This window comes from Callithrix jacchus, chromosome 5 (genome assembly GCF_049354715.1).
Source record: "Callithrix jacchus isolate 240 chromosome 5, calJac240_pri, whole genome shotgun sequence".
In the NCBI taxonomy this organism is placed as follows: domain Eukaryota; kingdom Metazoa; phylum Chordata; class Mammalia; order Primates; family Cebidae; genus Callithrix; species Callithrix jacchus.
In genome coordinates, this window is record NC_133506.1 from 103852733 (window position 1) to 103877644 (window position 24912).

A 24912-nucleotide genomic window follows, 5' to 3' on the forward strand; every position below is an offset into this window, starting at 1 on the left:
GTAGCCAGTAATTTATAAATAGATTGTTATTGTTGCACACCAAAGGGCAAATTTAGGCTCACCTTTTTTGCATGCTGTGTGAAGTTAACAACTTGTGTTTTCTGCATTAATCTATTTTTAGAGGGGTATGACCCTTCTTTTAGTAATTCAAGGATTTGGCTTAGTTACAGTTGGTAAAGCAACAAAATCCAGAGGTTTGAATCACTCTTAAATAAAGAGAAGCCTCAGTATTAGCCAATTATAAGCTTTCTTAAAAAGTTGTAACAGTTTAGGTTTCCAGGGTAGAAGTAGAATTATTTGATTTTTTTTTATAATGAAGTAATGAACTAACCTATTTAAATTGTTGTATATGTTTGTTTAAGGATGGTATCCGCCTCATTTCAGGGCATTTTGGATATCACCTGAGATAATTATTCACAAGAAAGAACAATAAAAATTCCAGTTATGTTTGTTACTTTTATCACCTGTACTTCATATTTATCCATCAAAATTTATATGGATATTCGTGTTCCATAAGAGTATTTCAAGTCCTGAGTATTCAAATTGTGGACTTTATATTGATTGTCTTCTGTGGTGACCCTGTAAAAGTTTATGCTACATATGGCTTTATCTGTTTGCAACTTAAGCAGTACTTCAAGCGTACTTCATCACCCCAGCAAAAAGCTGGTCAGGTTTGTGAGCTTAGCATCTTATCAGTGCATCTTATCTCTGCTGTTCTCTGAATTTTATGTCATAAAAACCAGTGTGTCTCCATGAGGGCTAAATTGAATGAGAGTATTTCTTCACTGATTTTAAATAAATATCATTTACAACAGAACATTTGAGAGATGGCATTTCTTCAGGATTCTCCTCTGTCCCATGTCCCTTTAAGTTAATCTTTCTCTTAATGCTAATATACACAGTTCTTATGAACATCAAAAATTTTAATTTCCCATAATTATATCATCTCTTTTTATTTCTTTATTTATCTATTTTTTTGAGACAGAGTCTTGCTCTGTTGCCCAGACTGGAGTGCAGTGGTGCGATCTTGGCTCACTGCAACCTCCACCTCCCAGGCTCAAGTGATTCTCCTGCCTCAGCCTCCCGAGGAGCTGGGATTACAGGTACCCACCACCATGCCCAGCTAATTTTTGTTTTTTTAGTAGAGACAACGTTTCACCATGTTGGCAAAGCTGGTCTTGAACTCCTGACCTCAGGTGACCCACCCACCTTGGCCTCCCAAAGTGCTAGCATTACAGGCATGAGCCACCACACCCGGCCTTATCTCTATTTTTAGGGGAAGCTTTAGTTGAGCATTTGGGGTTTCTGTGGGGGAATGTGAATTCTTAATGTAAATCTGTCTTCCTAAGAGATGAGTGAAATGAATTCAGACAACAAATAAAACTGAAGTCCCTTTGACCAAACTTGGTCTATCATTCTGTCAGTCCTACCTCTGTGATGGCCTTCCCTCCTCAATAAAATCTGACACTTAATTCTTGAAGTATCCCATTCCTTAAACATTCTCTTTAGAATTCTTAAAAGATTTCTTGGGTCACATATTCAGAATAACTACTTGCCATTTTTATTGTACCTAATAGTAATAGTGCAGTATTTGAAATGAAACAGACCTGAGTTCCAGAGTTCATCATTTATTATCTGTGTGACTTCAAACATATTATATAATCACCCTAATCCTTAGTTTCCTCATCAGTAAAATGGAACTTACAGTACCTATGAGGATTAAATGTGAGATTTGTGAAGTGCTGGTAATAGTAAGCACTCAGCAAACGGTAACTTCAATTTTTGCTCATTTTGCTCTTTTGATATGAGCCAAATTATAGTAGAAAGAATTAGAAGACAGAGTGGCACCCCAGCATGATGGTAAAAATCCTGTCATGTCCATCATTATCCTAAATTGCATCTATTTTGTGTAAGAAGTAAGAGATAAAAAAGAAATATAAGGCACGGTTCCTGCAGTCAGGATACTCAGTCTGTTGAGGAAATAAGATGTGAATGAAAGGATAAATAAGAGCACAATTTTATTTATTTTTACTTTTTTGAGATGAAGTCTCACTTTGTCACCCAAGCTGGAGTGCAGTGGTGCAATCTCCACTCACTGCAACCTCTGCCTCCCGGGTCCAAGCGATTCTCCTACCTCAGCCTCCCGAGTAGCTGGGACCACAGGTGCGTGCCACCATGCCCGGCTAATTTTTTTTTTTTTTTTTTTTTAGTAGAGGTGAGGTTTCACAGTGTTAGCCAGGATGGTCTCGATCTCCTGACCTCGTGATTCGCCTGCCTTGGCCTCCCAAAGTGCTTTAGGATTACAGGCATGAGCCACCACGCCTGGTCCCAAGAGCACAATTTAGGGACCGGGTGTGGTCCCTAAACTGCACTTAGCACTGCATGCTAAGTGTCAGATAAATAGTACAATTTGTGCTTTAGAAATCTTCACAGAACTGGAAAAAACCACCATAAACTTCATATGGAACCAAAAGAGAGCCCGCATAGCCAAGTCAATTCTAAGTAAAAAGAACACAGCAGGAGGCATCACACTACCAGACTCCAAACTATACTACAAGGCTACAGTATTCAAAACAGCATGGTACTGGTACCAAAACAGAGATATAGACCAATGGAACAGAACAGAGGCATCGGAGGCAACACAACATATCTACAACCTTTCAATCTTTGATAAACCTGACAAAAACAAGCAATGGGGAAAGGATTCCCTGTTTAATAAATGGTGTTGGGAAAACTGGCTAGCCATGTGCAGAAAGCAGAAACTAGACCCCTTCCTGACACTTACACTAAAATTAACTCCAGATGGATTAAAGACTTAAACATAAGACCCAACACCATAAAAACCCTAGAAGAAAATCTAGACAAACCCATTCAGGACATAGGAGTAGGCAAGGACTTCATGACCAAAATACCAAAAGCATTGGCAACAAAAGCCAAAATAGACAAATGGGACCTAATCAAACTCCACAGCTTCTGCACGGCAAAAGAAACAGTCATTAGAGTGAATCGGCAACCAACAGAATGGGAAAACATTTTTGCAGTTTACCCATCTGACAAAGGGCTGATATCCAGAATTTACAAAGAACTCAAACAGATTTACAAGAAAAAAACAAGCCCATTCAAAAATGGGCAAAGGATATGAACAAACACTTTACAAAAGAAGACATACAAGAGGCCAACAAACATATGGAAAAATGCTCATCATCACTAGCCATTAGAGAAATGCAAATCAAAACTACATTGAGATACCATCTCACACCAGTTAGAATGGCGATCATTAAAAAATCTGGAGACAGCAGATGCTGGAGAGGATGTGGAGAAATAGGAACACTTTTACAGTGCTGATGGGAGTGTAAATTAGTTCAACCATTCTGGAAGGCAGTGTGGCGACTTCTCAGCGACCTAGAAATAGAAATTCCATTTGACCCAGCAATCCCATTACTGGGTATATATCCAAAGGACTATAAATTGTTCTATAAGGACACATGCACATGAATGTTCATTGCAGCACTGTTTACAATAGCAAAGACCTGGAAGCAACCCAAATGCCCATTGATGATAGACTGGACAGGGAAAATGTGGCACATATACACCATGGAATATTATGCAGCCATCAAAAACGATGAGTTCGTGTCCTTTGTACGGACATGGATGAACCTGGAGAACATCATTCTCAGCAAACTGACACAAGAACAGAAAATGAAATACCGCATGTTCTCACTCATAGGCGGGTGATAAACAATGAGAACACATGGACACAGGGAGGGGAGCACTACACACTGGGGTCTATTGGGGGGAATAGGGGAGGGACAGCAGGGGGGGCGGGGGGGCGGGAGTTGGGGAGAGATAGCATGAGGAGAAATGCCAGATATAGTTGAAGGGGAGGAAGGCAGCAACTCACACTGCCATGTGTGTACCTATGCAACTATTTTGCATGTTCTTCACATGTACCCCAAAACCTAAAATGCAATTAAAAAAAAATTAAGAGAATTTCATTATCATTATAGCAAGTGCAATGGCTCACGCCTGTAATCCTAGCACTTTCGGAGGCCAAGGAAGGAGGGTGAGATCAAGAGTTTGAGACCAGCCTGACCAGCATGCTGAAACCCCATCTCTACTAAAAATACAAAAATTCTTCGGTGCAGTCGTCACTCGCGTCAGGCTACCGGCTCCTCGCTGCCCTGCGCTCGGCGGGCTGGCATCCGGCCCCGGGAAAAGCGGAGAAAGTCTAAGAAGCTAAGTGTCCCGGCGGCGGCGCACCTCGCGGCGAGAATCCGGAGGAGGAGAAGACTGCAAGGATAGGCCCAGGAGTAATGGAGTCCAAAGAGAAACGAGCGTTAAACAATCTCAGCGTGGAAAATGCCGACCAAGAAAATGAAGAAAAGGAAGAAAAGAAACAAGTTGCTAATAAAGGGGAGCCCTTGGCCCTCCCTTTGGATGCTGGTGAATACTATGTGCCTAGAGGAAATTGTAGGCGGTTCCGCGTTAGGCAGCCCATCCTGCAGTTATAGATGGGACATGGTGCATAGGCTTGGAGAACCACAGGTAAGGATGAGAGAGGAGAATATGGAAAGGCTTGGGGAGGAAGTGAGACAGCTGAGGGAAAAGCAGTTGAGTCATAGTCTGCGGGCTGTCAGCACTGACCCCCCTCACCATGACCATCACGATGAGTTTTGCCTTATGCCCTGAATCCTTATTAGGGAGGCAGACTCCTGCTTTCGAAATTTACATGTTCATTATCTGCCCTTGTTGTAAACCTTTACCTGTCACTTGTTTACGTGGGTCTCCTATTACCAGCTTCTTATTGAATATTGTGTTTCTGACCCAGTCTGTAAGATTTTTGTTAGCAGAAGAATTTTACCTATTGCATGGAAAGATGTTCATTATATATTGTGAAGTTAATAAAGCAGCTTTAAAAAGTAAAAAAAAAAAACAAAAAACAAAAATTAGCCCCGTGTGGTGGTGTGTGCCTATAATCCCAGCTACTCAGGAGGCTGAGGCATGAGAATAGCTTTAACCCAGGAGTTGGAGGTTGCAGTGAGCAAAGATTGCACCACTGCACTCTAGCCTGGGCAACAAACTGAGACTCCATCTCAAAAAATAAAAAATAAAAAGAAAGAAGGGTATCATTGTAATGAACCAATTAGAAAAGGCTTTATGAGGCTGGGTACCATGGCTCACGCCTGTAATCCCAACACTTTAGTAGATTGAGGCAGGCGGATCACCCAAGGTCAGCCTGGCCAATGTGGTAAAACCGTATCTCTACTAAAAATACAAAAATTAGGTGGGCATGGTGGTGCGTGCCTGGACTCCCAGCCACTTAGGAGGCTGAGGCAGGAGAATCACTTGAACCTGGGAGGAGGAGGTTGCAGTGAGCCAAGATCACGCCACAGCACTCCAGCCTGGCCTACAGAGTGAGACTTCATCTCAAAAAAAAAAAGACAATAGGATTTGAGCTGAGACTCTGACCTTTATTTCTGATCTTAAAATACCTTGATTTCTGTAAGTGGTTAAAGGATACTTGCATGCTGACAAGAAAGGAAGACTACTGTGGGGGATGTTATGGCCATATTACATACAAGTAAGATAGCTTTCAATGGATGACTGCTGTTAATCATTTGTGGTAAAATGAAGAATCCAGAAAGGTTTTTTGTATAGACTGATAATGTTCTTTAGGAAATTACTTTGAGCCGGACGTGGTGGCTTAGGCCTGTAATCCCAACACTTTGGGCGGCCAAGGTGGGCAGATAACTTGAGATCAGGAATTTGAGACCAGCCTGGCCAACATGGTGAAACCTTGTCTGTACTAAAAATACAAAAATTAGCTGGGCATGATGGCGAGTGCCTGTAATTCCAGCTATTTGGGAAGCTGACACATGAGAATTGCTTGAACCTGGGAAGCAGAGGTCAAAGTGAGCTGAGTTGGCACCACTGCACTCCAGCCTGGATGACAGAGAGAGAGAGACTCCGTCTCAAAAATAAAAGAAAGAAAGAAAGAAAAGAAAATTACTTTCAGCATATTTTGGGTATATCATATGGGCAGAGCATCCAGAGTACCTACTAGGCACACAGCAGAGTAACCAGTGTTTGCAGGTTTTACATAACTTATTTAGGAAGGTTGCCAATTTTACAAGGCCATTGTTATTGAATCAGTACCAGTGGCTGTGAGCACAATGTGAAATCCCCGCAGGCAACACAAGAACAGAAATCATTAAACTATCTGGTAGTGGCTTTATGGTTTATTTAAAGAAAAAAAAAGCACATTCAAGTATGCAAAGCAAAACTTATTGCTCTTCTTCCTCCAGGTGCTTAATTTTAGATGTTATTATTACATCGGCATCACATGGTAGGCAAGGTGGTTCCCATGACACAGAGGGCTTATAATATTTATAGTGGAGTAAGCCATAAGGGGAAAGGTGTGCTGATTGCTATTTTTTCTTGTTATTATTGACTTGGTTGCTAGTTTTTAATGGCCTGGTTGCTAATTAATGGCTTAATGTATTCGGTGTTCTATATAAGCAACGTACAACTCATTAGTTTCTAAGTCAACTACACATGAAAATCATTCTAGTGGATATGAGAATGTTTCATACAAATAGTAAGCCTGTGATTGTACATTAATCAATGAAGATCAAGAACTGTATAAATGCCATGTTACACTAAGCCCAAATGACAGTTTAATGATATTGAGTCAAAAAAGAGACACTGCAACTACTAAAAATTTAGAGATTATGCCCTAATAATGCCTGTGCCAAGAAAAATGGCATACTGAAACTAGGTAAGAGAAACTGTATATTTCATAACATTTAGTGATTCTAACCAAATGAATTTAAACCTAGTATAATTTTTTTTCAAAATTAAAAACTGAATAATGTAGTAGACTGGCTAGTTATCTATAATGTAAAGATTTAAACTGTTGGTTTAATCATACTTTTTTATTGTTTCCTCTTAGAATTGCTTGAGTACATCTGTTCAGAACAGGTTTTAATCCAGGCTATTAGTGTGCTGGGGCTTATTCCCCCCCGTACCTCTCCTATAGTCAATCTTAGTTATCGTGGTAGTCTATGCCCATGCTACTGGAATTTTCTCTTCTTCTTTTGTTGCTATTTTAGATGCTTGGAGAAATTCTCAGCAAGCCCATATGCCCTGTTTGTCAGAAAATAATAGTGTCATGAGAAAGTTTGTTATGCTTTAAAAAAACAAATCTAGGCCAGGCGCGGTGGCTCACTCCTATAATCTCAGAACTTTGGTAGGCTGAGGCAGGCAGATCACCAGGTCAGGAGATCGAGATCATCCTGGCCAACACTGTGAACCCATCTCTACTGAGGCTGTGGACTGAGGCAGGAGGATTGCTTGAGCTCAAGAGGTCAAGGCTGCAGTGAGCTATGATTATGACACTGCACTTCAGCCTGGGTGACAGAGTGAGACCCTGTCTCAAAAAAAAAAAAAACTTGTCCTGGGTGAGTGATTTTTTTTTTTTAATGGAACCAGTCTTATCAGTAAAGCAGAAAGCTTGGCTGTATTTTAATATTTGCAGATAATGCATGTTTATTATAGAAAAATAAAACATTGAGACATTTCTCCTCCCTCCAAAAACATTACTCTTATTTTTATTTCCCAAATAGATTTACTGTTAACACCATCCAGGTTAACACATATCTTTTACGTGTATGTGTATGCTTTTAAAAATGGGATGGTCCCATGTCTACTGCTTTGCAACCTCATTATTTTCACTTCAGCATATTGAGAACATCCTGCCTTGTCCCCAAATGCATTTTTTTCATATCCTTTTTACTGGTTGTTTGTTTTCCATAAAACTGATTCATATTCTGTCCGATTGTTGAGCATTTCAGTTGTGTCCAGTTTTTTGCAGTTATAAACAGAACCTCACTGAATGAACATCCTTATGCTTCAGTCTTTGCCCATGTCCCTAAAAGACATATTCTAAGGGTCAATTCTGGGATTGCTAGGACAAAGAACATATGTATTTCTAGGGCTTTTGATACAGGCTGCTGGTTTGCTCACCTGTTGGACCAGTCTACACTCCCATCAGCAGATGTAATTCATATTTCTGATGCTCCTGAAATGATAAATAAAAGTTTTTAAAAATACAATTCCATCTTTCAGTTCTTCTGAGCTACTTGGAGACCCAGAAAAATTGATTCTCACTTGTCTTTGCTATCAAGACCCTCTTTCATACCTAAGTACTGGCGAAAAATACATCAGTGAGTTGTTTGGGTAGAACTAATGGAAAGATGAAATAATACAACATCGATAGTCAAGATGAAGAAACTAATTATCCCAGGGTGTTTTTGGGCAGATAGGTAGTGCTTGTAAATTTAGGTTTGCTCCCCACATTGTCAGTTTATTCTAAAAGTATTACCATTTTAGACTTAAAGAATTGAAAGACAAAAGATAAGCAAACAGACTTGCTTAGGTTATGTAGCAAATTAATTCAGACCTTGAACAACATTTCATTGTGCTGTTTAGGAAGTGTTAAGCATGAGATTTCCCTTAGTGCTATCTTACTATGATACTTAAATTTTGCAAGATGATCAAATAGATTTTTATTATTATGCTTATGAAGTTAGAATTTTCTGCCCTTATTTATAGAAAGCACTTCACATATTTCACAAAGCTGAGGAGATTAACTTTTTTTTTGTAGGAGATTAACTTTTTAGGGAATTAGTCATTTAAATTCTTGAACCAAAGGCTATATGATTATTGAATATAGGAGAAAGGAGAAACGTATGCATGTTTCTCAAAGGCTCTTTCTTTAGATTTCACCAGCAGATCTAAACACTATCCATAGGGGCCTATGGCAAATTTACCAAAAAAGGGGGGAATAAAAGGAAAGAAAAAGAAAAGACAGGAAGGAGGTTTCTTTGTCTATTACTGCTGGCTTCAGTAGTGTTGGTTGCCTGCCTCTCTTTGACACTGTGACACTTCCTTAATGAAGGTGTGTGTTTAAATCACAGACAGGGAAAGTGCTTTCCGGTGAAGTTTCACTTTGTGTAGTGACAGCAGTTCTGGACATGGTGCTGGCACAGAGGGTGAGTTCAGCACCTTCTCTTCAGATCGGATCTCTGCCCACAGCTCATCTCTTTTACATAGCAAGCCTTTGTTCACTAAAGAGTAGACCTGTGGTTGGCCTGTCCACCTACTGTCAGAGACCAAAGGTGACTGATAAGGAGTCCAACGGTCAAAACAGATAGTGTGAGGTCAATCCAGCTTTAAGGAGAAAAGCCATTGTTTTGAAGTGCAGGCATCAAAAACTGAATTGCAGCCTGAGAGATGTTCAGTTCATCAGCTTTGGCCATTCAGCTCCCATCAAAGAAAAATCACTAGCTGTTTCTGTGGTCAGCAGGAGCAGAAAAGAAAGAAAACTTTTTAAAATGTGTGATTTAATTAAATTGTGTTGTATTGGAGATTTCTTTCCAGAAATGGTTTCTTTGTGAGTGTTGCTTTGCTTACTATGAGAATGCAAGTATTAAATTAAAAAACCAAAGGTAAACCACAATTACTAGGGCCTTTTATTGGGTTTTTTAATAGAAAGTCAATTAGATTAGATTCAGGTATTTCATATACTGACATTACCTTTTGACCTATTAGGGTCCGATGGAGCATTAGGAAAGGCAAGTGATATTTGCATTATTATTAAGGCTAACACTTTTTAATTAAATTGGCTTTTACTAAGTATTTAGCTAACTTCAGAATTGAGATACTACAAGTGTTTTCAACCTGATTCAAAGTTTCCATTTTAGGGAATGTCTAAGTTAGCAGTGGTCCTTACATATAGTCATTGAGAGACTGTAAGCTAAGCTATTGTCCTTATCCTCTAGTCTAGCAAAAGATTTTGTGCAGGACAGCCATATAATTTTCAGGGCCTGGTGCAAAGTGAAAAGGCAGGGCCTGTTGTTGTTCAGAAACAAGAATTTCAAGACAGCACCAGCAGAGCATTAAGCCAATTCCTTCAAGCACCAAACCCTGTACAGGCCACAAGTGCATCCCTGACGGGGAAGTGAAGTTAAATAGATGGTGGATTTGATTAGAACTCTGCTTCTTATTTATGTTATTTCTGAACCACTGTTTTCTCTATTTTTTATCTTTCTATAAAATTTTTCTTGTTCTATTCTCTTGCCAAACTTGGAGACCCTGAAGGAAGAATTGGGAGTATGTATACTTAAATTTCTTAGTCCATGTGAGAACTTCTGCAAGAACTTCTGTATTTTCTTGTGTTTGGCTGGTGTAGCAATTGAGATTAGAGTTTTGGTTTTAGGAAAGTGAGTAATTTATTTAATTAAAAATACATATACCACATTATAATTTTAAAAGCTCTTTCACAATTCATATAACATTTGATTCAAACAATTATGCTTTTGAGGCAGTTAGTATTTTTTCCTCTCATCTTATAGATAAGAAAATTAAGCCTCAGAGAGGTTGAGACTTTCTCAAAGTCAGCCAGCTGGTAAGTGAAGTTCAAGCCCGTAACTTTTCTCACTATTTAGTTCTGCCTTTATTGTTCTGCAAGATCAAAGGTAAGGTGGCAGAATATCTTGCTTTCTCAAGATCTACTTTATAAAATTTTTGCTAATGTTCTGAGAATAACTGCTAGGTTATAATAACAATGCAACTTTTCACTTCTTTTTTTTTTTTTTTTTTGAGACGGAGTTTCGCTCTTGTTACCCAGGCTGGAGTGCAATGGCGCAATGTCGGCTCACCGCAACCTCCATCCCCTGGGTTCAGGCAATTCTCCTGCCTCAGCCTCCAGAGTAGCTGGGATTACAGGCACGTGCCACTGTGCCCAGCTAATTTTTTTTTTTGTAATTTTAGTAGAGATGGGGTTTCACCATGTTGACCAGGATGGTCTTGATCTGTTGACCTCATGATCCACCCGCCTCGGCCTTCCAAAGTGCTGGGATTACAGGCTTGAGCCACCGCGCCTGGCCTCAACTTTTCACTTCTATTATTTGCAGTAACCCTTGGAATAACTCTGCGTCATAGTATTTCAGCATCATTTTAAAGGAACAAGACTGAGGTTCAAAGAGATTAAATGACTTGTTGAAGATGAAAGGGCAGTGACTGAAATCCAGGTCTTCCAACTTTATATCCCATGCTTTTGTACTGCGCCTTATTTGCCCATAGTTAATTTCATTTCCCTACTTAGTAAATGTTCATTTATTTATTGGTCACCTACCATGTTCAAGGCACTAGGAATGCATCAATGAACCAAAAAGACCAAGTCACAGCTCTCGGAACTTACATTACAGACTGTAAATAAATTACTGTAAATAAATAATTAGCTGATGATATAACTCTAAAGAAAAGATAATGCAGGACAGAAAGAAAGCTGGGAGGGAGAGACTATTTTAGAGAAAATGGTCAGAAGACTGTTAAACTGTTACTTAAACCACAAACCAAAGTGTAGACATTTTATGTAAATGCATAAGTCAATTTTTAGGTATATATAACAGATAATCTAAATAATATAAGGCCACTGCATTTATAGACGACAATAGATGAGGATTGTTAACTGTTACAAAAATTAGCCTTTGTAGTAACTGTTATACCTTAGGGTTAATCTCTTTTCCCATGTTGTGTGGATTGTAAAATCAAGATCAGTAAAGCCCTAAATCTAGTCCTTTTCTTTCATGCTGAATCACTTACTGCATAAAGTACTGTTTAATGTATTGGTGATCTTAGATTTCTCACATTGTTAGAGAATAAGTACTGTGATCAAATGGCATGCTCTGGGTAGCTGTTGACATTTCTAGAGTATCCAAGGGGTTCAGAGAAGTGTAAACTTAATTTGCTGGTCAGATTTAATTTTAATGAATTTCAAAATCTTAACTAAAATCCTTTATTATGCTAAAATCCTGTTATGTCTAGTACTGTTGGGAATCCCAAAGTACTGTAATCCCAAAGTGCTGGGATTACAGGCATCGGCCATTGCACCTGGCCCTGTAGGGTGCTTTAAAATGAGAGTCCACAGTATTAACAGAAGAACTTGTGAAACTCCCATTCATTGTGTTCCCTGTGGTTTCAAAATTAATGCCAAGCGTAAGTCATTCACTATTTGCCTCTTGTTAAAGGTCAGCTGTTACCTGCTAAAAAGTGAGGGGTAGTAGTGGGGAGGCTATTAATTCTCACCTACTCATAATTTCTTTAGGGCATTTATCAGGTTCCTTTAGTCTAGAGTTTTGGACCAGGAAATTCATAAATACACTGAAATAATATGAAAATGTGTGCCTATATAGAAGTAGAGCATTAAATTTTTCTGGAGGAAAAGGCCATAGCTTTCATCAGATTCTCAAAGGAATCTAATGATCTTCCCCCAGCATCCCCCCACCTCCAATTATGAACCTTGAATAGACTCCTTTGGGTATTTGATTTAGAAACCCAAGGAAACTCTTTTTAAGCTTTTTGAACTTACCGCTGAGATTTGTTTATCCAGTTTTAAACAATCACTCATGATTTCCCCAGGCTGAAAGAATTTGAGCTAATGTTTTCTCTCTATTGAGAAGGGTTATACAGCCTTTTGAATACCCTCTCCTTCTTAATAATCTTGGAGTAGATATTCCAAGAATTGTATTTGCTTAAAGAAAACTTGGAATATTACAATAAAGCCTGAATGTTTGTGTTTCTCAGCACAACCTATGTGGTAATAAAATGAAGCAATATTAGGATAAAATATTTCTAGTCTTGAACTATTCCAGGGAGCCAAAAAAATTTAAGGTGGTTTCTCTCAAGAAAAAAATTGAGAGGCAGTAGGAGAGTTTCTAATTGCTTTTAGTATAGGTATCTATTGAATTAATTATAAAGAGATTGTTAGGAGGTTTGGGGATGAAGACCACTGTCCTAGGCTTAGCTATTTAGTGGAATGAATGTGCTGTTTAACTGTTTGTGCATTGAGGGCCAAAAATTCAACCCATAAAGTCATTCTTTGCTACTAAGACTGATTTCTGCAGCCTGCCATGCATAGTTATGAATTTTTGGAAGTGTGCCATTTTTGCCTCCTTGCCATTTATTTGCCTATTTGTGCTTGGAAAAATTTCTGGGCTTTCTTAAGGCATAGAAAACCTTCAGATCAGTTTATCTCTTAGAAATTAAACACCCTAAGGCCGGGCACAGTGGCTGAAGCCTGTTATCCCAGCACTTTGGGAGGCCGAGGCGGGTGGATCACGAGGTCAAGACATCGAGACTATCCTGGTCAACATGGTGAAACCCCGTCTCTACTAAAAATACAAAAAATTAGCTGGGCGTGGTGGCGCGTGCGTTTAATCCCAGCTACTCAGGAGGCTGAGGCAGGAGAATTGCCGGAACCCAGGAGGCGGAGGTTGCGATGAGCCAAGATCGTGCCATTGCACTCTAGCCTGGGTAACAAGAGCGAAACTCTGTCTCAAAAAAAAAAAAAAGAAAAGAAAAAGAAATTAAACACCCTAGTGAAACCTCGTCTCTACTAAAAATACAAAAAATTAGTTGGGCTTGGTGGCGTGTGCCTGTAATCCCAGCTACTCGGGAGCTGAGGCAGGAGAATCGCTTGAACCCCGAAGGTGAAGGTTGCAGTGAACCGAGATGCACCATTGCACTCCAGCCTGGGCAACAGAGCAAGGCTCTATCTCAAAAAAAAGAAAGAAATTAAACACCCTATGAAGAAGAAATTTATATATCTTAGAATTTTTTCTTCCAAAGGGATTATTTCAGCTTTTCAGTATCAAATGAGAATATTTAGGTAGGCATCTTTTATTAGTGTTTTTGATACAGAAGAAACAATATGAGATTTTTCAAAATCCCTCCTTTTTAAAGTATTGAACTGTGAATTATTTATACAACTTTTGGTTTAGAAGTAAATATTGGAAAATGAATACCTAAATGTATATAAACTGTATGGTAAGTTTCTGTTCGGCAACTATTATTTAAATATGAAAATATGTGCCTATATAGAAGTAGAGCATTAATTTTTTTCTGGAGGAAAAGTCCATAGCTTTCATCAGATTCTCAACGGATCTAATCTAATTTAAATATTATTTTAGAAAGTATGTATTAGAAAGTAAGACATTCAAAATATTACCTTTTTAGCATTAACTGCTGATTTGAAAAAGAAATGTACAACAGATTCCATAATCCTCTTCAGTGACACTAGAAAAACTTTGGGGAAACATCTAACGTCTGCTTAACTTTACTGCGGTAGACATTTCATAATTGCAACATGCAGTTTCTTTGACTGAAGATAAACATTTCTATTTGTTATACTTACCTTTTAGAAGTATGTTTACTTCATTCTTTCAATGTATTTCAGTTTTTTTCCCTGACAAGTTGAGGAGGTTCCAAAAATATCTGGTTGTTACTGGGGTTTTCTTAGCTTCCTCTTAGGGGCAACTATTGTGCCTGACTCACTTCAACACAACCTTTATTAGAAAATCCATGTTGACAAGATTTGCTTTTGTTTTGTTTTTTATTTGTTTGCTTGTTTTTGATAGATCTATAAGTGAGCTCATCCCCATTTGGTTCTTCCTTTGCTGGATGCTGGATCCAGGAAACTGTCAACTAGAGGACTTCTGGAAGACTCTCTCCAGCTGGACCTTAGTGTTATTCATATAACAATGATTCCCAGGTTGAAAACCTATTTTTTCCAGTTCTCAGGAGACTAAACTGCTACACATTTTACCCCACTGACCTGGGCAGCTCTTGTCTCTGGCTAAGGTGTGGCAGGTAGTCCTGGCAAGTGAGTTACCTGAAAGATATTTGCTGCTTTGCTTTAGGCATGACTGTACCAGAGTTATGTGTGGTAGAGATTGCTCAGTACATATTAGAAATTATACATTTATCTATTCAGGATGAAATAAAATTGATCATTGGTTTTATTGTTGGTTTCTAAGGAACACATCAATACAGTTTTTCTGTTAGTGTCTTTCCACCTCAACTGAAATGACCCCACTGTTGTGAGCCTAAGCCTGAGTGTCCTTCTATCTTTAATGGGTGTGCATACCTTGCCTAAATATAGCGAGGTGTGAACTTGGCTGATATATAGAGAGAGACAGTAAAATGACCTTAGCCGGTCTCCATATCTACTGTTAGAATTATATTTAAATAATAGGATTACTGTTTTCGTTCTGCTTATAGGCTGTAATGCTGTTTCCAGCTGCTCTGTTTCCTTAGGTAAAAAATTTTTGCAGTAGACCAAAAAATTATTTTAAAAGCTGAAGTGAATTACTTCAGAAAGAAGGCAGAAGTTAATTCCACATGAAAACATGTCTGAAGGGTGGTTTCTGTTTCTGTTTCTTTGTCCAGAATTTAACATTTATTCCCAATGTGAAAGGTAAAAGCTTTTCATGTACCTGTGTTCTTCAGAATAATAATTTGCATTTATATTATCCTGGTGCTTGCTACTTTTTAGAACACTCCTGCAAACTTTTGCCTACTAAAAAGAAAGACAATATTTTATCCCCAGGTATGTAAGACAAGGTAGATATCATTAATTTAGTTTTACAAATGAAGAAACTCAGATATAGAGAGGTAAAATGACTTTTCTAGGGGACTAAGTGAATCAGGAATACAGCCAATGCAGGAGATATCACTTCACCACGCTTTAGCTTAGGCGGCTGCCTTTTACCATCTTTTGTGAGAGTAAAATCAGCCAAGAAGGCTCTCTTTTATGACAATTTCTGTGGAAGAAATTCTCTCTCCCATCCTTTTATTTTTTAATTGACCAATACTGGGGTTGTTCCGTGAGGGGGTTGGAGGATTCTATTTGCAGAAAAATTTTCCAGTGGAAGCAAGGATCCAGTAAATGAACAAATTAATCATTTGATTACTAAATAGGGTTTAGTACCCTGTGGGGTCTGAACAGTCACATTTGTAGAAAAGCCCAGCCCATTGTGACATAACCTTTTTTTTTTTTTTTTCTCGAGAAGGAGTTTTGCTCTGTCACCCAGGCTGGAGTGCAATGGCGCAATCTTGGCTCACTGCAACCTCCACCTCCCAGGTTCAAGCGATTCTTCTGCCTCAGCCCCCTGAGTGCTGGGATTACAGGCTTGCACCACCACGCCCAGCTAATTTTTTGTTTGTTTGTTTGTTTTTGTTTTTTTAGTAGAGACGGGGTTTCACCATGTTGGCCAGGCTGGTCTTGAACTCCTGACCTCATAATCTGCCTGCCTCGGTCTCTCAAAGTGCTGGGCTTACAGGTGTGAGCTATTGTGCCAAGCGTGACATAACCTTTAGAGGTATTCTTTAAGAATTACTTCTTCTGACCTGTAATCCCAGCACTTTGGGAGGCCCAGGTGGACAGATCACTTGGGACCAGGAGTTTGAGACCAGCCTGGCCAACATGGTGAAACCCCATCTCTTCTAAAAATACACAAATTAGCCAGTTGTGGTCGTGCATGCCTGTAATCCCAGCTACTCAGGAGGCTGAGGCACAAAAATTGCTTGAACCTGGGAGGCAGAGGTTGCAGTGAGATCATGCCACTGTACTCCAGCCTGGATGACAGAGTGAAACTCCATCTCAAAAAAAAAAAAAAAATTACTTCTGCTATGAAAAACCTAGTTGGTATTTTTGCTTATGCAATGCTGTAGAAATATGGTGATCTTATGTTTAATAGTGCTTTTAAGGTACCCAGTGATAATCTCCCAAAATCATTAACTTAAGGAATTGATAATATGAGGAAATGAGAGCTGGATTGTCTTATCCCATATTATATAATTCATTAGCGACAGAACAAGAACTCCAGGTCACCTATCAATTCCATGTTTTTCCTCTCTGCCTTTAAATGTTTCCCTGAAGCAGGTGAGATACTACCCTTATCTTGTGTAAATGGAGAAAATGCCTAAAATGCTAAAACTGACTCAAGTGAAATGTGATTAGCAAATCCTGCTCAGTGGCATCTTAGCCAGCCAAGTGTGTACCTACTGTTTACTGCCTCTACCAAGTCAATGAAAACATGATCTGAGCACTCTAAGTCCATTTATGGAAAAGTTAGATTTAGAGAGATTTTGAACTTGCAGTGATGAGCCCCTTTTCAAATGGCTGTATTCTGAATGTAACAGTCACCTTATTATATTTTTCATCATATTTTATTTTCATATCTTTTTAAAATCTTAAAAAACATTTGTGGGTACATAGTAGGTATATATATTTATGAGGTATAAGAGGTATAATCAGGCATGCAATGTGTAATAATCACATTAGGCTAGGTGCAGCAGCTCATGCCTGATTCCAGCACTTTGGGAGGCTGAGGCAGGCAGATCACTTGAGCCCAGCCTGGGCAACGTGGTGAAACACTTACCTCTACAAAAAATACCAAAAAAAATTAGCCAAGTATGGTGGCACACATCTGTAGTCCCAGTTACTTGGAAGACTGAAGTGAGATGATTACTGAGCCCTGGAGGTCAAGGCTACAGTGAGCCATGATCATGCTCCAGCCTGGGTGACGGAGTAAGACCTTGTCTCAAAAAAAAAAAAATTTACATCAGAGTAAATAGAGTATCTGTCACCTCCAGCATTTTCCCTTTCTTTGTGTTACAAATTTTTTTCTTTAATTTGAGACAGAGTCTTGCTTTGTCATCCAAGCTGGAGTAAACACAGCACACTGCAGCCTCAACCTCCTAGGTTCAAGCAATCATCCTGCCTCAGCCTCCCAAGTAGCTGGAACCACAGACACGTGCTACCACACCTGACTAACCTTTTGTATTTTTAGTAGAGATGGGCTTTTACCATGTTACCCAGACTGGTCTGGAACTCCTGAGCTCAAGCCCTCTGCCCACCTCGGCCTTGCCCAAAGTGCTGGGATTACAGTTGTCAGCCACTGTGCCTGGCCTCTTTTACTTATTTTAAATGTACAATAAATTATTGTTGACGTTAGTCACCCTGTTGTGCTATCAAATACTAGATCTTATTTGTTCTAACTATATTTTGGTACCCATTAGCCATCCCCACTTCCTCTCCACACCTACTAACCTTGCCTGTCTTTGGTAACCATCATTCTACTCCCTGTCTCCATAAGTTCAATTGTTTTAATTTTTAGCTCCTACAAATAAGTGAGAATATGTGAAGTTTGTCTTTCTGTGCCTGGCTTATTTCATTTGCCATAATGACCTCCTGTCCATCCATGTTGTTGCAAAAGACAGGATCTCATTTTTTTTATGGCTGAATATTAGTACTCCATTGCATAAATGTACCACATTTTCTTTATTCATTCACCTATTGATAGACAAGTTACTTCCAAATCTTGGCTATTGTGAATAGAGCTGCAATGAATATGGAAATACAGATATCTCTTTATATACTGATTTCCTTTCTTTTGGGTATATGCCCAGCAATGGGATTGGTGGATCAGATGGTAGTTCTATTTAGTTTTTTGAGATTTGTACTCCTTAGTGGTTGTACTAATTTACATACCTGCCAACAGCATATGAGGGTTCCCTTTTCTCCACATCCTCACCAGCATTTGTTATAGCCTGTTTTCTGGATTAAAGCCATTTCAACTGGAATAAGGTTATATTTTTATTGTAGTTTTGGTTTGCATTTCTCTGATGATCAGTGATGTTGAGTGCCTTTTTTCATATATCTGTTTGCCATTTGTACGTTGTCTTTTGAGAAATGTCTGTTCAGATCCTTTGCCCATTTTAAAATCAGATTATTAGATTTTTTTCTCTAGAGAGTTGTTTGAGCTTCTTATATCTGGTTAGCAATCCCTTGTCAGATGAGTAGTTTTTAGATTTTTTTTTTTTTTTTTGAGACGGAGTCTTGCTCTGTTGCTAGGCTGGAGTGCAGTGGTGCAATGTCGGCTCACTGCAACCTCCATCTTCCAGGTTCAAGCAATTCTACTGCCTCAGCCTCCCAAATAGCTGCGACTACAGGTGCGTGCCATCACACCCAGCTAATTTTTGCATTTTTAGTAGAGTTGGGGTTTTGTCATGTTGGTCAGGATCTCCTGAAGTGTTAGGATTCCCAAAGTGTTAGGATTATAGGCATGAGCCATCATGCCCAGCCTGTTTATAGATATTTTTTCCAATTCTGTGGGTTGTCTCTTTACTTTGTCATTTCCTTTACTGTGCAGCTTTTTAACTTGATGTTATACTGTGTGTCCATTTTTGCTTAGGTTATCTGTGTTTGTGGGGTATTCTTTGCCCAGTTCAATGTCCCAGAGAGTTTCCCCAATGTTTTCTTGGTGTGGTTTCATAGTTTGAGGTCTTAGATTTAAGTATTTAATCTCTTTTTATTTGACTTTGTATATGGTGAGTAATGGAGGCTACTTTCACTCTTCTACATATGGGCAGCCAATCTTTCCAGCATCATTTATTGAAGAGACTGTCCTTTCCCCAGTGGATGTTCTTGACACTTCTGTTGAAAATGAGTTCACTGTAGATGTATGGATTTGTTTCTGAATTCTCTGTTGTATTACATTGGTGTATGTGTCTCTTTTTATGCTATTATCATGCTGTTTTGATTACTATAGTTCTGTAATATAATTTGAAGTCAGATAATGTGATTCCTCCAGTTTTGTACCTTTTGCTTAGGATGGTTTAGGCTATTCTGGGTATGTTGTGGTTCCATATAAATTTTAGAATTCTTTATTTTTATTTCTGTGAAGAATGCCATTGGTATTTTGATAGGGAGTACATTGAATCTCTAGATTGCTTTGGTAGTATAGACATTTTCACAATATTGATTCTTTTAATTCATGACCATGGAATATCTTTTCATTTTTTGGTGTCCTCTTCAATTTCTTTCACTTGTGTTTTATAGTTTTCATTATAGAGATTGTTCACTTCTTTGGTTAATTCTGAGGTATTTAATTTTATGTATGACTACTGTAAATGGGATTGCTTTTTAAATTACTTTTTCAGATTGTTTGCTGTTGGGATATAGAAATGCTACTGATTTCTGTATGCTGATTTTATATCTCGCAATTTTACTGAATTTGTTTATCAGTTCTAATAGTTTTTTGGTGGAGTCTTTCGGTTTTTTTCTAATATAAGATTATATCATCTGACTGGGCACAGTGGCTCATGCCTGTAATCCCAGAACTTTGGGAGGCTGGGGTGAGTGAATCACATGAGGCTAGAAGTTCGAGACCATGCCCAGCTAATTTTTGTATTTTTAGTAGAGAAGGGGTTTCATGATGTTGGCCAGGCAAGTCTCAAACTGCTGGCCTCTTGTGATCTGCCCACCTTGGCTTCCCGAAGTGCTGGGATTTCAGGTGTGAACAATCATGCCCAGCCTACAAACAAGGATCATGTGACTTATTTCTTTCCGATTTGGATGCCCTTTGTTTCTTTTCTTGTCTGATTGCCCTGGCTAGGACTCCTAGCACTATGTTGAATAACAGTGGTAAAAGTGGGCATGCTTGTCATGTTCCAGATCTTAGAGGAAGGGTTTTCAGTTTTACCTCATTCAGTGACATAGTAGATGTGCGTTCTAACATCTTTTTAAGTGTTACAATCCCATTTATAGAAGAGAGGTAAGAAGTAAAGTCAATCACCTATAAAACATGACACCTTTTCTGTGGTTAAGATGTATATTGGATTGAAACTTATTCTCTGGACTTACTCCACCAGTTTTTTCCTTGGAATAATCTGTGGTTCATCTTTAATATAAACTCTGTTTTTATTCTCCAGCAGCTATACTTTATACAACTATTGATTTTAGAAGTGGGGAAATTCAAGTTCCTGAACACTGCCTTCTCATAGATACTCATTAACAATGAATTATACTTGGCCAGGCGAGGTAGCTCATGCCTATAATCCCAGCACTTTGGGAGGCCGAGGCAGGTGGATCACAAGGTCAAGAGATCAAGACCATCCTGGCCAACATGGTGAAACCCCATCTCTACTAAAAAATACAAAAATTAGCTAGGTGTGGTGGCGCGTGCCTGTAATCCCAGCTGCTTGGGAGGCTGAGGCAGGAGCATTGCTTGAACCCAGGAGGCAGAGGTTGCAGGTTGCAGTGAGCCGAGCTCACGCCACTGCCCTCCAGCCTGGCATCTGGTGACAGAGCGAGACTCTGTCTCAAATAATAATAATAATGAATTACTTAATTGAGCTGAGAGTCAAAGAAATTTATCATTATCTGCTTGCCAGTTCTTCACTAATATCCTATTATAAATGTAATACAGATGAATTTGTAAAATCCACTTGTCTTCTTTTGATCAAAGCTGGCTTTAGATTTCTGATTCGTCTTTTCCTTGTTACTGTGTTCAGGAAACTGAGCTTTCTTTGTCTGTTATTGGTTTAAAATGGTAGTTCCAGAACTTATCCGCATTATTGTTTATTTGACTAGAGCCCATCCGTATATTGTCATATCCGTTGAATGGGGGATAAGGAAGGAGGGAAGTCCTTTGTGTAAAAGCATTCTCTTCAGCTGTTCCTCCCTAATGCTGTAAGTTTGGTGCCTGGCAGGAAATCATACAGACGTGTGTGATAACAAAGTGACATGAGGAAGAATTGCCTGTAAGCTTCCCTGGCTTGTCCAGGATGATTGGCTGGCAGCTGGTAGATAGGTTAAGGGAGATTTGATATCTAAATCCGAGGATTCACAAGTATACCTTAAGAGATGAGTGAGATGATGGAAAAAAACCTATTTTGAGAGAAGTTGGGCAAAGGCAGATGGTATGAAAGGGAATGGCCAGTAAATAGACTTCTTGTTTGACCCTGCTGGGTGACTCTTAAAGCCTTGCAATCTTTTAAAGGCAAGGACCTGTCAGAAGAATCAAGAACTTCAAAGAAAAACGTTCTTTATGAATGCAAGGGATTTTCACATATCAAAACACTTCTCTGGTTTTTCTTATAATTTGAATTTCTTCATGGAGTAAGTTTACCATTACACTAAAAAATAAGCTAGACAAATAACCCCCATGGTATCTATCTTCTCTTTATTCTTATTAGCTCAGATCAGACCACCCTTGTTTCTTGCCTGGAATACCAAATTAACATCTCCCTTTTTTAAGTTTCACCCCTCTTCCAATCCATTCTTCATATTGTAGTTGGAGGAATCTTTCTAGAAATGCAAACTCTGGCTCTCTGGCTCTCTGTTCATTCTGGCCTCAGAATGAAGTCCAGATTCCTTAGCAAGCCACAGAAAACCCTTCTAAATCTGTGCCCTGCTTACCTCTCCCCATCTGTACTGAAGCCCTCTCTCCACTGTTTCACCATACAATAGGATTGAAATTGTTCTCTGTCTCTGACCAGATCTTGACACATGCTGCTCCCTCTGCATGAAACATCCTTTCAGGCAGTCTTGAACTCCTGACCTCCTGATCCACCCACCTCGGCCTCCCAAAGTGCTGGGATTACAGGTGTGAACCGCTGTGCTGAGCCGCATGTGTCTTTATAGTAGAATGATTTATAATCCTTTGAGTGTATACCCAGTAATGGGATTCCCTGGCTTTTATAAAAGTTCATCACTGTATTCCAGTGCCTTGAGTGGGACCTGCTACATAATAGGTGCTCAATAAATACCTGTTGAATGAAATCTATGATGTATTCTTGAAAAGTTTTCAAACCAAACAATTTCAGAATCAACTAGAGTACCTTTAAAAAAAATGACCAAATTCAGGTCCTTAGAATAGGTTTTTTTGTATGGTTTTTTTTTTTTTTGAGACGGAGTTTCGCTCTTCTTATCCAGACTAGAGTACAATGGTGTGATCTTGGCTGACTGCATCCTCCGCCTTCCGCGTCCAAGCGATTTTCCTGCCACAGCCTCCCAGGTAGCTGGGATTGCAGGCCTGTGCCACCATGCCCAGTTAATTTTTGCATGTATTACACCTTTGAGTTAAAATCTGTATCTGGTTGATTAAATTATAATTTGGTCTGTTGTAGCTTTCTGCTGTTACCAACAGGAAAATGTGGGTCCTGTGAACTATGTGGAATTAACTGAGTGATGAGAATTCACAGTTTAGGTAGCTTTAGCCTAACTAATTCATATAAACCTACAGATGATCAGCTCTGTCATCTAGTAGGAAGAGGAGCTTATATAGAACCTAGGAGAGGCTACTGTGCCTAAACAAGAGGTTTCCCAAGTCTTTTGTAGTCAGCTTGCCCAGAAGGTAGATGTATAGCAGTATCCCATACAACACACCCAACTTCTCAGAAAAGGGAAGTTTAAGACAGAATACCAGATAAAACTTTGCAAGCAAGTTGAAAGTTCTTTTTCAAGTGGAATAAGTTCCCCCAGCATGAAGCCTGATTGAAGGCTGCAAACAGGAACAAATAAGGCAGACTTTCCTGTGGTTTGTATGACAAATGTGGGCTTTCTCACCTGCCAGAAGAGCTGCCCTACTCCCCACCCCAGAACCACTTTGGTCCTTTATAAAAATTGAAAACACAGAATAATATCATTTAAAAATTTTTTCAAAAAGAGAAAATATTACCCACAATGTTAAGATCGTTACTAAGAGCGATTTCGATTCCTGCCATGTTGCCTTCCCATTCTTCACATGCACCAGAGAAAAGGTTTTGTAATATCTTTCATACTTTATTATCTTCCAAAGTGTGCTTGAGTCTTCAGCATCCCTATTACCATTTTCAGATTACATTCATTAAGCACTGTGTACATAGCATTACACCAGGCACTATATAAAGCAGTGTGAATGGCAATTTCCCTTGATTGTGTTACATGCAAGAGCAAACAATATAGGCCTAGAATTATTTATTTAACTAAATGGAAAGTTAAAAATATATCAAAGCAAGGCAGTAGAACAGGTGAACCACTGTATTATCTTTGCTTTTACGTGCGTTTTCTGTACATGATAAGCTTTTTTATTTGGAATTGGAAGATGAAGGGAGGATTGGGGCAATTTGTATCTCACTCAATTTTTATACAGTATATTATATCATATCTCATCTCCCACAGGGATGGGATACCTTGCATAGAGCGAAGTAGTGCTACTGACAGAGAACCTCAGTTACTTAAGTGGAGACGTAGGGGCAACTTAAGTTCTACTTATCTGAGTAATAGACATTGCCAATGGCAAAACGTTTTGGGCAGAGGGGTAGCTCATAAATGAGGAACTTAATCTAAGAAACTATTAGTTCTTCAGCCCTGCGGCTTCTAACTGTTGGTTTCTTCACAGTTCACTTTCTCTCAGGCTCCACCCCTTTCTCACTGCAGAGAAGAACTTGTTGACAGCAGCTCTGCTTTCTCAAGTCTTGCACAAAGGCAGATGTCTGAAAATTTAGCTTACGCAAAACATCTGTGTGCTTGACTCTGTTCTCACGGTGTGTTTTTCTGTACTGCCCCTCCCCATTTTTTGGTCTTTTTTAAAAACTGAAAATACAGTATAACAACATCATTTAAGAAAATTTCAAAAAGAAAAAAATTACCTACAATATTACTATCCTTATTGAGAGCTATTTTCATTCCTGCCATGTTATCTTCCCATACATAGCTTTTTGCCTAGTTATGTCCTTTGTCTTAAGCAGAAGTTCAGATACTTTGTCATATAGCCACTTCCCTGTTTTTTTCCTGGCATTATCTTTTGGTTTTTGGTCTTGAGTTACAGAAAGGGCATTGCAGCTTATCAGTCTCTGTCAATGAGTCCTTATTTTTATTTTCCTTTCTGACTTTTGGAACCTAAGTACTCTCATATTTAGAGTGTGGCTGAGATCCAACTTTTTAAAAGTAACATATGTGTATAGGATTTCTTAATATGTAAAAACTGCTGTTGTAAATAACTTATTTATTTATTTACTTACTTACTTATTTATTTTGAGACAGAGTCTCGTTCTGTCACCCAGGCTGGGGTGCACCATCTCAGCTCAGTCTTGGCTCACTGCAACCTCTGCCTCCTGGGTTCAAGCAGTTCTCTGCCTGAGCCTCCTGAGTAGCTGGGATTATAGGAGCCCACCACCATGCCCAGCTAATTTGGGGGGTTTTGTTTGTTTGTTTGTTTGTCTGAGATGGAGTCTCTCTCT

At 39.0% G+C, this 24912-nt stretch overlaps 1 protein-coding gene and 1 pseudogene across 15 annotated transcripts in view; both read left to right on the forward strand.

Moving 5' to 3' along the window:
• SSH2 (slingshot protein phosphatase 2) overlaps positions 1-24912 on the forward strand; it is a 306939-nt gene that overhangs the window by 173800 nt on the left and 108227 nt on the right. The gene's annotated exons all lie outside the window — the stretch shown is intronic.
• On the forward strand, positions 4186-4829 carry LOC144582647 (protein BEX1-like; annotated as a pseudogene).